The 12,525-nt window shown below is 42.7% G+C and overlaps 1 protein-coding gene and 1 long non-coding RNA gene across 2 annotated transcripts in view; one reads left to right on the forward strand and one right to left on the reverse strand.

The window, feature by feature from the left end:
- LOC309719252 (voltage-dependent N-type calcium channel subunit alpha-1B-like) overlaps window positions 1-12,525 on the forward strand; it is a 327,817-nt gene that overhangs the window by 42,930 nt on the left and 272,362 nt on the right. The window lies entirely within an intron of this gene.
- The window catches only part of LOC309719255, a 74,803-nt gene continuing 73,921 nt past the window's right edge, over window positions 11,644-12,525 (reverse strand). The window contains exon 3 of the long non-coding RNA XR_014280177.1: window positions 11,644-11,677. This is a non-coding gene — a long non-coding RNA (uncharacterized lncRNA). The remainder of the gene's footprint in view (window positions 11,678-12,525) is intronic.

Consider the following 12,525-nt stretch of genomic DNA (forward strand, 5'->3'; position numbering starts at 1 on the left):
CCAAAACACATAACACACAAACACTTATCACAACTTAATAGCCTGAAATGCAGCCTCAAATACAAACAATGTGGTACTCTCTACCTTTAAAATTTTTTATTGTTGTTGTTTATATCCAAATTTTGGATGTCTGTGACACCAAATACACTTTTGTAACCCAACTTGTCCACTTAATGCAAAGACACTTTACTTGGAAATCACTGTTGAGGGCAAAGTCAAGTTATGGTTACTTAGATGAATGACCCACAAAATCAAACCAAACTTTATTTACCTGTACATTTATTGCTACTACAACAGATTATCGACAAATTAGACAAGCTATACTCAGAATAACTGAATCTTAACCTCCTAGGACCTGCGTCCACATATGTGGACATCACATTTTGGGTTATTTAGACCAAAATACTTAATTTTGCTCTACAAGGGCCTGATATCCACTTACGAGGACATTATACTGCTACTGTTCTATCAAAATTGTAAACAAATATCCTCATATGTGGCTCTTATTTTTCTTCAAAACAAAAATGAGGGGAAAAATCTGGTAATTCTTTGTTTTGACATTCATCGGGTCCCAATCAGCGCAATATCAAAGAGAAATTTAAAATGCTTGGCTTGGAAGAGTTAGGGTCTTAGGAAGTTAAACAAAAACTGGCAAAAAAAACAGTCCCAAAATTTGTGCTTTTAGTGACAGTAAGTTTGAGGAAATGTATTTTTTCAGATAAAAAAACCCCCAGTTATAATGCATTTATACGATACTATGACAGAGCTACGTCTTCTGTATAAATCAGTGGGTTTATTTTTAATAATGTTCATATATCATTTTAGTAGGATATCACACTCCTTTAAGAGATGACAACAATCAGCAAATATAAGTTTATAAAGGTTATCTCTCACTCTCCTATTTTAGTCTTTTTGTCTAAATTTAGTCTGATTTCCATCTGTTATGTTATAAAATGTATTGATCAATTGTTAAACTGTGAAGTATACACCCAGAAAGTTGAGATGTTCTTATGAACGTAGTGTTTTCAGTGCGAAAAACATTTCATCACTCATCCAAGTGTCTTCTTCAATCTCGTCACTCTGTTAAGTATACAGTTTGATTATTGAAGTATCAACAACTAACACATTACTTATCATAGCACAAGAAAAATGTATTCTGATGCTGCACTGTGCGTGTATGTATAGACACAGTCCATTCTGTTTCTGAGCCAGTACTACTTTCCTGGCTGCTTGTCTCTAATGAGATCAGTGGAGCCTTCTTTGTTTCTATGGTGACACCTCCAGTCATCTCTGCTGTGGTTACCCCTCTCCAAGCATCTCTCCCTCCCTGTCTTCTCTGTCTCACTGTCTCTTCATCTCAAGGCATCCTTTATTACCTCCCTGTGCCCCTCTCCTTTTTTCATCTGTACCGCCAAGTATATTAGCTTCATCAGGCCACTACGAATGTACTATAGAGAAATACATTGATCTACAGGCGTCTTTGTACAGGTGCGTCGCTGAGGTGCAGGGAAGGCATTCCTCCTCTGTCCCCTCCTGGCCACCTGTGCCTCAATTTTATTCAATAACCTGGACATCCACATTACTTAGACTCTCATTACACATACATATAGGGCCTTGGGGGTGGTCATGCTAAACGACGTCCAGAGGATGGTCTGTACATTAAACCTTACCTCTGGTGCCGGTGCCCACCTCTCAATTTTAAATACATGTACACATCGAGGGTTCTCAAGGGTGCCGTGCTGACACCAGCTGCTTTCTGGCAGATCGTACTATGCCCTTCCCATATTTTAAATGCGCTTAGAACAGCACACAGCAACACCACATATGAGCAGGCAGAAGGAGTATGGGGGTCTTCACACCCCCATTTTCTCTTTGTCATCTGAGGGATGGGACTGGGAGGAGGAATTGGCCGTCTGGTCGGGGTCTGGGATGCTTGTCTCCTATGCAGAGGAAAAAGGGAAACATCCCCTGGGTCAGGGGGCGGATTTCACCGCTGGCAGTAAAAAAATAAAAATAAAAAAATCCAAACTTTATAATGTAGCCTCACTCAGTTCACTTCAGACTCAGGAAGTAAAGTGATGGTGTCCACCAGTAAGAGAAATGATTTCCAGATTTTGTTAAATTTCCTAATAGAACCTTTTAGAGAGAATCTAAGTTTTTCCAACTTTAAGTTAAAGAGTACATCTCTCACCCAATGATCATGATTTGGGGGATGGGGAAGCTTCCACTTCAACAGAATAAGCCTCCGAGCTAGTAAAGTGGTAAAGGCTAGGGCCTGTTTGAGGGGGCCAGATAAGTTCAAGTAGGGAGAAATGCCAAAAATTGCGGAGAGTGGGTTAGGAGGGACAGTCTGGCCATATGCTTGGCTAAGTGTGTCGAATATATCCCTCCAAAATGCACTCAGTTTCGAACAAGACCAAACATGTGGACATGGTTGGCAGGTGTTGGTCCAGATCTGTTACAGGCATCACTAATGGTTGGATAGATTTTAGATAATTTTGTGTTTGTATAATGTACTTTAAAGACCACCTTGCACTGAATCAAAGCATGACGGGCACATACTGAGGATGAGTGAATCAATTTCAAAGCAGAATCCCACTGCTGTTCTGGCAGGGTTGTCTGTAGCTCTTCCTCCCATCTCAGCTTAGTATAAGAAATGGATTTGGGAACCAAAGTATCTAGTATTTTATACAAGGCTGATATCAGTCTGTTTTGATGAGGGTTCGTCTGCAGGATGATATCCAGATTTGTTTCTGGAGGCCGATTGGGAAAGTGAGGGAACTTTGTTTTTACAAAATCTCTAGCCTGAAGATAACAAAAAAATTGGAATTAGGCAGGTCGTATTTAGACGATAGGTCAGCAAAAGATAGAAAAGTGTCCTGACTGTACAAGTCCTTAACAATCCTAAGTCCTTTATCTTTCCAACTTCTAAAGGCTGCATCAATGTTTGAAGGTACAAAATTGCAATTTTTTAGTATAGGTGTTAGCAAAGACGGTCCAAGTAGCCCAAAGTATTTTCTAAACTGTTGCCAAATAGTTACCGTTTCCTTAGCTATTGGATTCTCCCCAACAAGGGTTGGAGAGAAAGGGAGTGGTGAGCTGAGTATTGATGATAATGAGTAACAGCTAGATGCAGTTTCCATTTGTACCCAGGCTGGTACAGGGGGGTCGTTGTGAACCCAATGTAAGAGTTTGCATGTTAGCTGCCCAATAGTAGTGTCTAAAATTGGGCAGACCAAGACCACCGTCAGTTTTAGAGGACTGAAGAATAGGCTTGCAAACTCTAGCTTGTTTCCCTCCCCATATGAAATGTGACAGAATCTTTTCTAACTTGTCGAAGAATGCTTTAGCAAGAAGAATTGGGACATGTTGAAAAAGATACAAGAATTTGGGGAGGACACTCATCTTTATCAGGTTAACTCTCCCTGCAACTGACAATGGTAGTGAAGTCCAACGGTCACAATCTTTCCCAACGTTGTCTAGTATAGGGATAGAAAATTCTCCCTCATCATTTTACGTATAGAAGAGGAATATCCCCAAATATTCAGATATCTAAATCCGGTTTCTATCCACTTAAAGGGCACTACTGAGTGGGGAAGAGCTCTGGCGAGGGAGTTGAGGGGTTGCAACTGCTTTTTTGATAATTGAGCTTATATCCTGACAATGTACCATATTGGTCCAGTATGTTAAAAAGCACCGGGAATGAGTTTAAAGGGTCAGAAATGTGCATGAGCAAGTTGTCTGCATAAAGGGAGAGTTTGTGAGTCACACCAAACCTTGTAAAGCCTTTAAATCTATCCTCTGAACGCAGCCATATTGCAAGAGGCTCGATAGCAATGGCGAATAAGAGGGGTGAGAGAGGGCACCCTTGCCTAGTGCCCCTCTCAAGTGGAAAAGGCGAAGACAAGTTGTTGTTAGTACGAATACAGGTAGATGGGGAAGAATGTAGTAGCTTAACCCTGAGAATAAAGTCAACCCCCAAGCCAAACTTATCCATCACTTCAAAGAGGAAGCTCCACTCGACGTGGTCGAAGGCTTTCTCCGCGTCAAGAGATACCACAACCTCTGGAATTGAATTGCACGATGTATGGATAATATTCAAGAGGCGTCTTGAATTGTCATATGAGTGCCTGCCGGCCATGAACCCCGTCTGATCAGAGGAGATAATTTGTGGCAGAACACGTTGTAGCCTAAGTGCGAGAATTTTAGAAAGTATTCTAAAATCAATATTTAAAAGAGAAATTGGTCTGTAACTGCTGCACAATAGGGGATCCTTGTCTTTTTTTCAAGATTAAACAAATAGTTGCTTCGGACAAAGGCTTGGGTAATTGACATTTTGAAAAGGCTTCATTATACATATCTTTCAGCAATGGTACCATAAGGTCAGAATTGACTTTATAGTATTCTGCAGAGTAACCATCAGGGCTTGGCGATTTACCTGTGTTTAAGGATTTAATGGCTTCTTGTACCTCTACTACAGTAATTGGTCCCCCTAATCCCTTTGTCAGATCTCTATCTATTCTTGGAAAATGTATATTTTGGAGGGTTTCTTCTGATAGAGGGGGAGAGCTTGAAGTGTACAGATTGGAATAGAAATGAACAAATACTGGGAGGGGAGAGAGCAGCGACATGTGAAGACGTGTTTTTGCGAGCTCTGCTTAGATTGACCATTTGCGTAATTTTCCCGCTCCCCTTCTAGTACATCCCGGCGCGAACCCGTCTCACAAGTGCCTAATCTTTCGAATCAGTTGTATTTTGTAGTCTAAAGCTGTTCAACATGCCTAAATCGCTCAAGCAGAAGCCGGGGCCTGATGCCTCGGACTTGCCTGGTGCGGATCCGGCCGCGGGGGTGGGGGCCGGGCCGGATCTCGACACAATCATGGCTGCCATAAAGCAAACGGAGCAGAATGTGCTAGCCAAGATCGACTCGTCTGTGATGGCAGCTGCAGGTGAACTACACAAGAAAATAGACGACTTGGCGGGTGATTTAAGGTCAGAGGTCCTGAGTGTGCGCGCAGAGTTTGCGAAGGCTATCGAAGACATGCAGAAAGAAAACGCCACGCTCTCGACCCGCACTGATGATCTTGAGGAGGAAGCTAATGGCCAGGCTAACCGTGTTGTAGCACTGGAAGCTAAAGTTGATGCGCTATCTGCCCAAGTCGTCCGGTTGGCAGACAAGGCCGATGATTTGGAGTCCCGGCAACGTCGTGATAACTGCAGACTAATTGGAGTGGAAGAGGGATTCGGAAATATTCGACCGGAGAAAGCCGTGGCTGAATTGTTGAAGGAAGCGCTCGCCCTCGACTATACGCCGACGCTCGATCGGGCGCATAGGAGCCTGCAGCCGAGGCCAAAGGATGGAGATGCCCCGAGACCGATAATCGTCAAGTTCCACTATTTTCAGGAGAAAGTGGATGTTCTTCGAAAGGCCATGGGGGCAGGTCCCATTACCCGTAATGGGAAGCGTTTCTACATCTACCCAGATTACTCGGCCACCGTTAGAAAGAAGAGATCGGCCTTTACCGAGGTGAGAAGATTGCTTCGCCGGTGTACGGGAGTGAAATATGGTCTCCTGTATCCAGCTACATTGAAAATCACGACCCCGGCTGGCGAACAGATGTCTTTCGAAGACCCGATCAAGGCAAGGCACTACGTCGAGACCAATCTGCGCCCACGGGAGACGGAGGGAGAGTGACAGTTAATTCACGGACCACAACAAGTATCACACGCTGCGTGCTACCATTGAGGTAGTCTGCACAGGCTGTGCATTGACTGGTGAACGTCGCCACGCTACGGTTGGATGCCCTTTATGATTGGACAAGGTATAGCTATAAGATGTTGGGGATTTCTGTGGATGTCATGTGGCCTGGGGAATATTTTATTTCAGAATATCTTCGGTATCCTCATTGGTCTTAGTTCCAGCCCGACACCATAACCCCAACAGTGCTTTTATTTTGCTTTTTGATGTATTCTGATTAATTAATCCCCTTTTTCTTATCACCAGTGTCATTATTTTTATTGGGTTTTACCCCCTTCTTGTGGGATTATTTTCCAACCGTGAGTGTTCAGAGCCGTACCGGCCTGTAAGTGGATGGGTGCCGACATGCATGCGGCAATAATGATGCTGAGTCAAGGGTCCTATTATACTTTGTTCTGTCTTTGCTGAGTTCATGTAAGAGTTTAAGCTAGTGTAAACGTGTTATATGCCTAGGAGAGAGAGGAGTGTTTTCAGGGCAGTCTCAGGTTTGTGGAAGACCAGCCCAGGGGTCCAGGATGGTGAGAGGTTTATCTATGTTTATCTGTTTGTTTTTGTTAGTTTTGCTTTGGGTTTATCTGTGGTTTATGTTGTGGCTCAAACAGGCACTGAAACACTGAGATATAACCGACGTGCAGGATCAGTCTATTATCGATTGTGGCACTATGACTCTGGATAATGTGAATAATCAACAGAAATCGGTCTCATTCATTAGCTGGAACGTCAAAGGGCTGAATAATTTGGTTAAAAGAAGCAAGGTATTTAGTCATTTGAAATCGCTCAAACCTGACGTGATGTTTCTACAGGAGACACACTTAAATACTAACTCCCAAAAAAGATTAGGTTGTAAGTGGATTGGCCAAATATATCATTCACATTTTAACTACAAAGCCAGGGGAACAGCAATCTTAATTAGGAAGGGGGTTCCATTTGAACACTCTGAAGTGATATCAGATCCTAATGGCAGATATGTTGTTGTAGTGGGCAAGCTGTTTAACACACCACTAATACTGGCTAATATTTATGGACCTAACTGGGACAACGCACAGTTCTTTCTTAATTTTTTTTCGACTCTCCCAGACCTTGTCTCCTATAAACTAATTCTAGGTGGAGACTTTAATTGTGTCCTTTCTCCCCAGCTGGACCTATCAAGCGTAAGGTCGAGCAACACCCTCTCGTCAGCAGCAGTGGCTATTAATTCCCTACTTCGTTCTTACGGCTTATCAGACCCTTGGCGTGCAACAAACCCATCTACGAAGCAATTTTCCTTTTTTTCCCCTGTACATCATAGTTACTCCAGGATTGATTACTTCATTGTCGATAACCAGCTACTTCCCTTAATTTCCAGCACCAAATACCACAGTATAGTGTTGTCAGATCATAGCCCTGTGCAGATGGGTCTGGTTTTTCCAGGTTATGTAGCGCCCCAACGAACGTGGCGGCTAGACCCCCTATTACTTTTATGTGAACGCTTTAAAACGTTTCTCAGCAATCAGATTGACTTCTTTCTAGAAATTAATGACACCCAGGATGTGTCGAGGGGAGTCTTGTGGGAGTCTATGAAAGCCTATATTAGGGGCCAAGTTATTTCTTATGTGGCACACAGAGACAAGGAGCGCTCTAAACAACTTAAAGAACTGGCTGACAAGATTGCGGATATGGATAGGCGTTACGCTCTTTCACCTACGCCAGATCTTTTTAAGGAGAAATTACTGTTGCAAACTGAATTTGACACGCTTATGACATGGAGAGCCGAAAGAAATATTTTTAAATCCAGGCAGGTATATTATGAGCATGGAGATAAAGCGGGGAGGCTCCTTGCACTTCAGCTCAAACAGCGGTCAGCTGAGCGCGTGATTTCGGGAATTGAAATAGGTGCTGATTCGATATCTCACGACCCCCGAGTCATTAATGACCAGTTCAAATAATTTTACTCTACCCTATATCAATCAGAGGTGGGCAGTAATTCATCCGAGATCTACTCGTTTCTTGACTCGCTGGATCTTCCCAAGCTCTCTCCGGACGCTCAGTCGCCTTTGGAACAGCCGTTGTCGATTGAAGAGATAACGAACGCTATTAAATTATCTCAGACTGGAAGGTCGCCAGGTCCGGACGGTTTCCCCATGGAGTTTTACAAGGAATTCTCTTCGAAGCTCACACCTATTTTAGAATCAGTTTATGCTGAATCTTTTGCTACTGGCAATCTGCCGCAGACGCTTACCCAGGCCACGATCTCAGTCTTACTGAAGAAAGATAAAGATCCTGTACAGTGTAGCTCATACAGGCCAATAAGTCTTTTGTGCTGTGACTATAAGATTTTAACCAAAACTCTTGCACTACGGTTGGACCCTATTATTTCCACCATTATTAATGAGGACCAAACGGGCTTCATTCCCGGACGGCAGTCATTTTTTAATGTGAGACGACTGTTTAATGTGGTATTCTCCCCCCATTCGACAATACAACCGGAAGTTATTCTGAGCCTTGACGCTGAAAAGGCGTTTGATAGAATCGAATGGTCCTACCTTTTCACAGTTCTGGAGAAATTCGGCATGGGACCTACTTTTTGTAGATGGATTAAAGTCCTATATTCAACGCCTATGGCTGCAGTTAGGACAAATGGTCTGATTTCGGAATATTTTTCGCTCTACAGGGGGACGAGGCAGGGCTGTTGCCTGTCACCCTTCCTGTTTGACATTGCGATCGAACCGCTGGCAATTGCTATCAGATCTGATGAGAGGATTAAAGGTATATCCAGGGGTGAGGTAACTCATAAAACTCTGCTTTATGCTGATGATCTCCTTTTGCAGATATCAGACCCAATTGGGAGTATGCCCCACCTTTTCCGCTGGCTGCGGGAGTTCAGCAACATATCGGGGTATAAGGTTAATTTATCGAAATCTTTACTGTTTCCATTGAACAATCTGGCAAAACAGACCACTTATGACGATTTGCCTTTTAAAATTGAAAATGACAAATTCACATATTTGGGACTGGAAATAGCTGGCTCGATTAAGACTATTTTCCAGTATAACTACAGGTCTATTCTGGACAGTACTAAATCTGATCTGGGTAGGTGGTCAAAACTTCCACTTTCGCTGGCAGGACGGATAAATGTGGTGAAGATGACTGTAATGCCCAGGTTTCTTTATCTATTCCAAATGATCCCCATCTTTCTCCCCAAATCCTATTTTGCCCAGCTGGATCGCTTTGTCTCTTTGTTCATATGGAACAAAAAACCTGCACGCATAAGGAGAGCGAGCCTGGAGAGAGCTAAAGCTGATGGTGGTTTGGGCTTACCTAATTTCTTATTCTATTATTGGGCTGCTAACATTGTCAAGCTGACATATTGGATAACCATGTTTGCGGATGGGGAGGGTCCAGTCTGGGCAGATATGGAACTGAGAGCTACACTTCCAATCTCTCCGATTTCGTTCTTAACTGCCCCTCTCCCACTGAATGTCAAAGCATCTGGGCTGAACTCCAATTTGGTGGTTCAAAATTCAATTAAGATCTGGGGTCAATTCAGGAAACATTTTAACTTGACAAATACTTGTAGCTTTTCTCCGATAATGTTCAACCATCTTTTTACACCATCTCAAATAGATCATTCATTTGCAGTCTGGCACAGAAACGGTCTGGTTTTCTTTCAAGATCTCTTCACTGAGGATGGCTTTGTCTCATTTAAATATTTGTGTGAAGACCATAACTTACCAAAGTCTCACTACTTCAGATACCTTCAGGCTCGGAGTTTTGCCTCTAAATTTCTCCCAGGGTACCCGTCTCTGCCCTCTAAGGACCTACTGTATCTAGTTCTTAATGTGAGTCAGCCCACTAAAAGAGCAATATCGAAGATTTATGCATTGATTCTTGAAAGCTGCCCTCATACATGGGACAAACCTAAGGCGGCGTGGGAAGGGGAGGTTGGAGAACTCATGTCAGAAGACATCTGGAAGAAAGCCATACAGCGTATACATACGTCTTCTCTCTGTATTAGACATGGCCTGATTCAATTTAAGGTCGTCCACAGGCTCCACTATTCTAATGACAGACTGTCTAAACTGTACCCTGATGTTGCACCGAATTGTCCTAGATGTGATTACTCTCCTGTTTCTTTGGGGCACATGTTTTGGTCATGTCCCTCCCTGTATGGTTTCTGGACATCGATTTTTCAATCACTGTCAGCTATATCGGGTGAAACACTGCGGCCTGACTCTTTGATAGCTATCTTCGGTGTACCTCGGGAAGAGCTGAGACTCTCTCCCCTCCACAAAAACGCAATAGCCTTTGCCTCGTTGCATGCCCGCCGTCTGATACTGCTGAGCTGGAAGGCGTCGAACCCTCCTTCCTACGTCCATTGGATTAGAGAGGTGATGTTGGGATTAGCTCTGGAAAAAATTAGGTATACCGTGCGCGGCTTGGAGAGTAAATATGACAAAACCTGGTCACGGTTCATAACTCATGTCAAGAGTCTGTCTTTTGCCTGATTTATTGTTCTTTACTTGTTGGTAATTTATGCTCTTGCTCTCTTCTCGGACTGCTGTCCATAGTCTCCTTAATGCCCGTACTTTGACTGTTGGGATTTCTTTATTCCCTTTTTCTTCTTTGTTTCTTCTCTCATGTGCCGGGGTCCGGCTGTTGGTGCTATAATGACTGTCACAGATTGGTTTGAGTGTTTCTCCCCTTTTTTTTTTTTTTTTTTTTTTGTGTTGTGTGTATTGTGCTTCCTGGTTGTGGGGATGCCACCTGGATGGGGGTGGGGGGTAGGGTTCGCAACTTTTGTAAGAAATTCTGGACTGTTTTGTTGGAAAACTATAAATAAAGTTGTAAAAAAAAAAAAAAAAAGAAATGAACAAATACTTCATTAATTCCCTCTGGGTCCGATATTATGTCGCCAGCAGCAGACCAGACCTTCGGAATTAGTTTGGAGGTTGCTTCAGCATGGGCTTGATAGGCCAGAAGTTTCCCTGCCTTGTCACCGGATTCAAAAAAGTGTTGCTTTGTCTTAATTAATTGAACCATAGCTGTTGCGTTGGTGGTTAAATTGAGACTGGCTTGAACTTTCACACATTCTGTATAGAGGTTAGGATTTGGGTTTGATGCATATCTGCCATCTAGATCTTTGATCTTATTCAATAAACTGGCCGTGTAAGATAACTCTTTCTTCTTTAAATTTGACACAAAGCCTATAAGCTGGCCTCTCGTGTAGGCTTTCGATGTTTCCCATAAAAAATTTAAAAAAAAAGGAAAATGCATTAGTAGTAAGATTTGCATGTCGCCATGGATCCACAATCCCCAGCTGAGTTTTGAAAAATTCTAGGGTTTTAGCAGATTTATTCAAGGAACAGGCCTTAGTTGACGATCTATCCAGCAGAGTGTCCTGAACCAAGTTAAAGTCACCTCTTCACATAATAAGATGATAGTTTTCCAAATTTGGAAGTGAAGAGAAAAGTTTAGCTATAAAAGAATCATCGTCCCAATTCGGCCCGTACATGCTAGCCAGTATCACAAGTGAGCCCTGCAAGTTTCCTGACACAAATGTGAAACGGCCATCTGGATCAGCAATAACTTTATGTTGCTCAAACAGAATATTATTACGAATAAGTATGGCTGTCCCTCTAGCCTTGGCGTTAAATTTGGAATTATATATATTGCCAATCCAGTTTCTCTTGAGTCGCCTCACTTCACTTCTTTGTTGCAGAGATGTGTCTCTTGAAAAAAAAACACATCTCCTTTAAGCTGCTGTAAATGCGCCATAACTTTGTTAATTTTGGTTGCATTCTCCACACCTCTCACATTCCAGGAGACAATTCTAAGACCATTGATTGTGTTCAACATACCTTACTGTATTCAGGCAGGTTTTTGATTTGGCAAGTTGACAGTGGCCAGGGGAAGACTGGTGTCTGTACTTGAGGTAATAGACTGTGAACAGGAAAGGGAAAAAACAAAATAAAACCCCAGAACAAAAATAAAACATACATACATACATACACGAACGACATAAATTGGTCCTGGAAACCCCTGAAAACAAAACTTGCAAGTGTCCATTTCACAGCAGGGTATAAACATTCCCCTGCGAAGACTTCACCATCACAACTCTATCAAATTGCTGTGGCGGCTAAGGTCTCACTATGAAAATATACCTTGTCAATATTCTGCTAGAAAAATTGAGCAACTAGGATGTATCTTACTATACAAAAACGCACAGAAGAAAAACACAAAAAAGGGCAGGCAGAGATATTGTTGTCCTCCATTTATACATGGCAGGAATCAAACTGTAGGAGAGGTAATAGGGGCGATCGTGGCTCAAGAGTTGGGAATTCGCCTTGTATCGGAAGGTTGCCGGTTCGAGCCCCAGCTTGGACAGTCTTGGTCCACTGCCCACTGGTGGTGGCGCCAGTGTCCGGCAGCCTCACCTCTGTCAGTGCGCCCCAGGGTGGCTGTGGCTACAATGTAGCTTGCCATCACCAGTGTGTGAATGTGTGTGTGAATGGGTGGATGACTGGTTGTGTAAAGCGCTTTGGGGTCCTTAGGGACTAGTAAAGCGCTATACAAATACAAATAAAACAATTTACCATTATCATTTAATAATAATAAAAGAATATGTGTTTGTATAAATTAAAACAGTATATACATATATGTGTACGTAGCAAACTAGTGAGCATGCCAACAGTGGCATTAGAACAATAGTATAAACAGGGGTATTGTAAAGGAAATCGAGAGAAAAACAGTGAAAAACAATGATGTTAGATTTACTCATACCATGCTGT

The sequence above is a fragment of the Aulonocara stuartgranti genome, assembly GCF_965226115.1.
Source record: "Aulonocara stuartgranti genome assembly, chromosome: 12".
Taxonomy (NCBI): Eukaryota; Metazoa; Chordata; class Actinopteri; order Cichliformes; family Cichlidae; genus Aulonocara; species Aulonocara stuartgranti.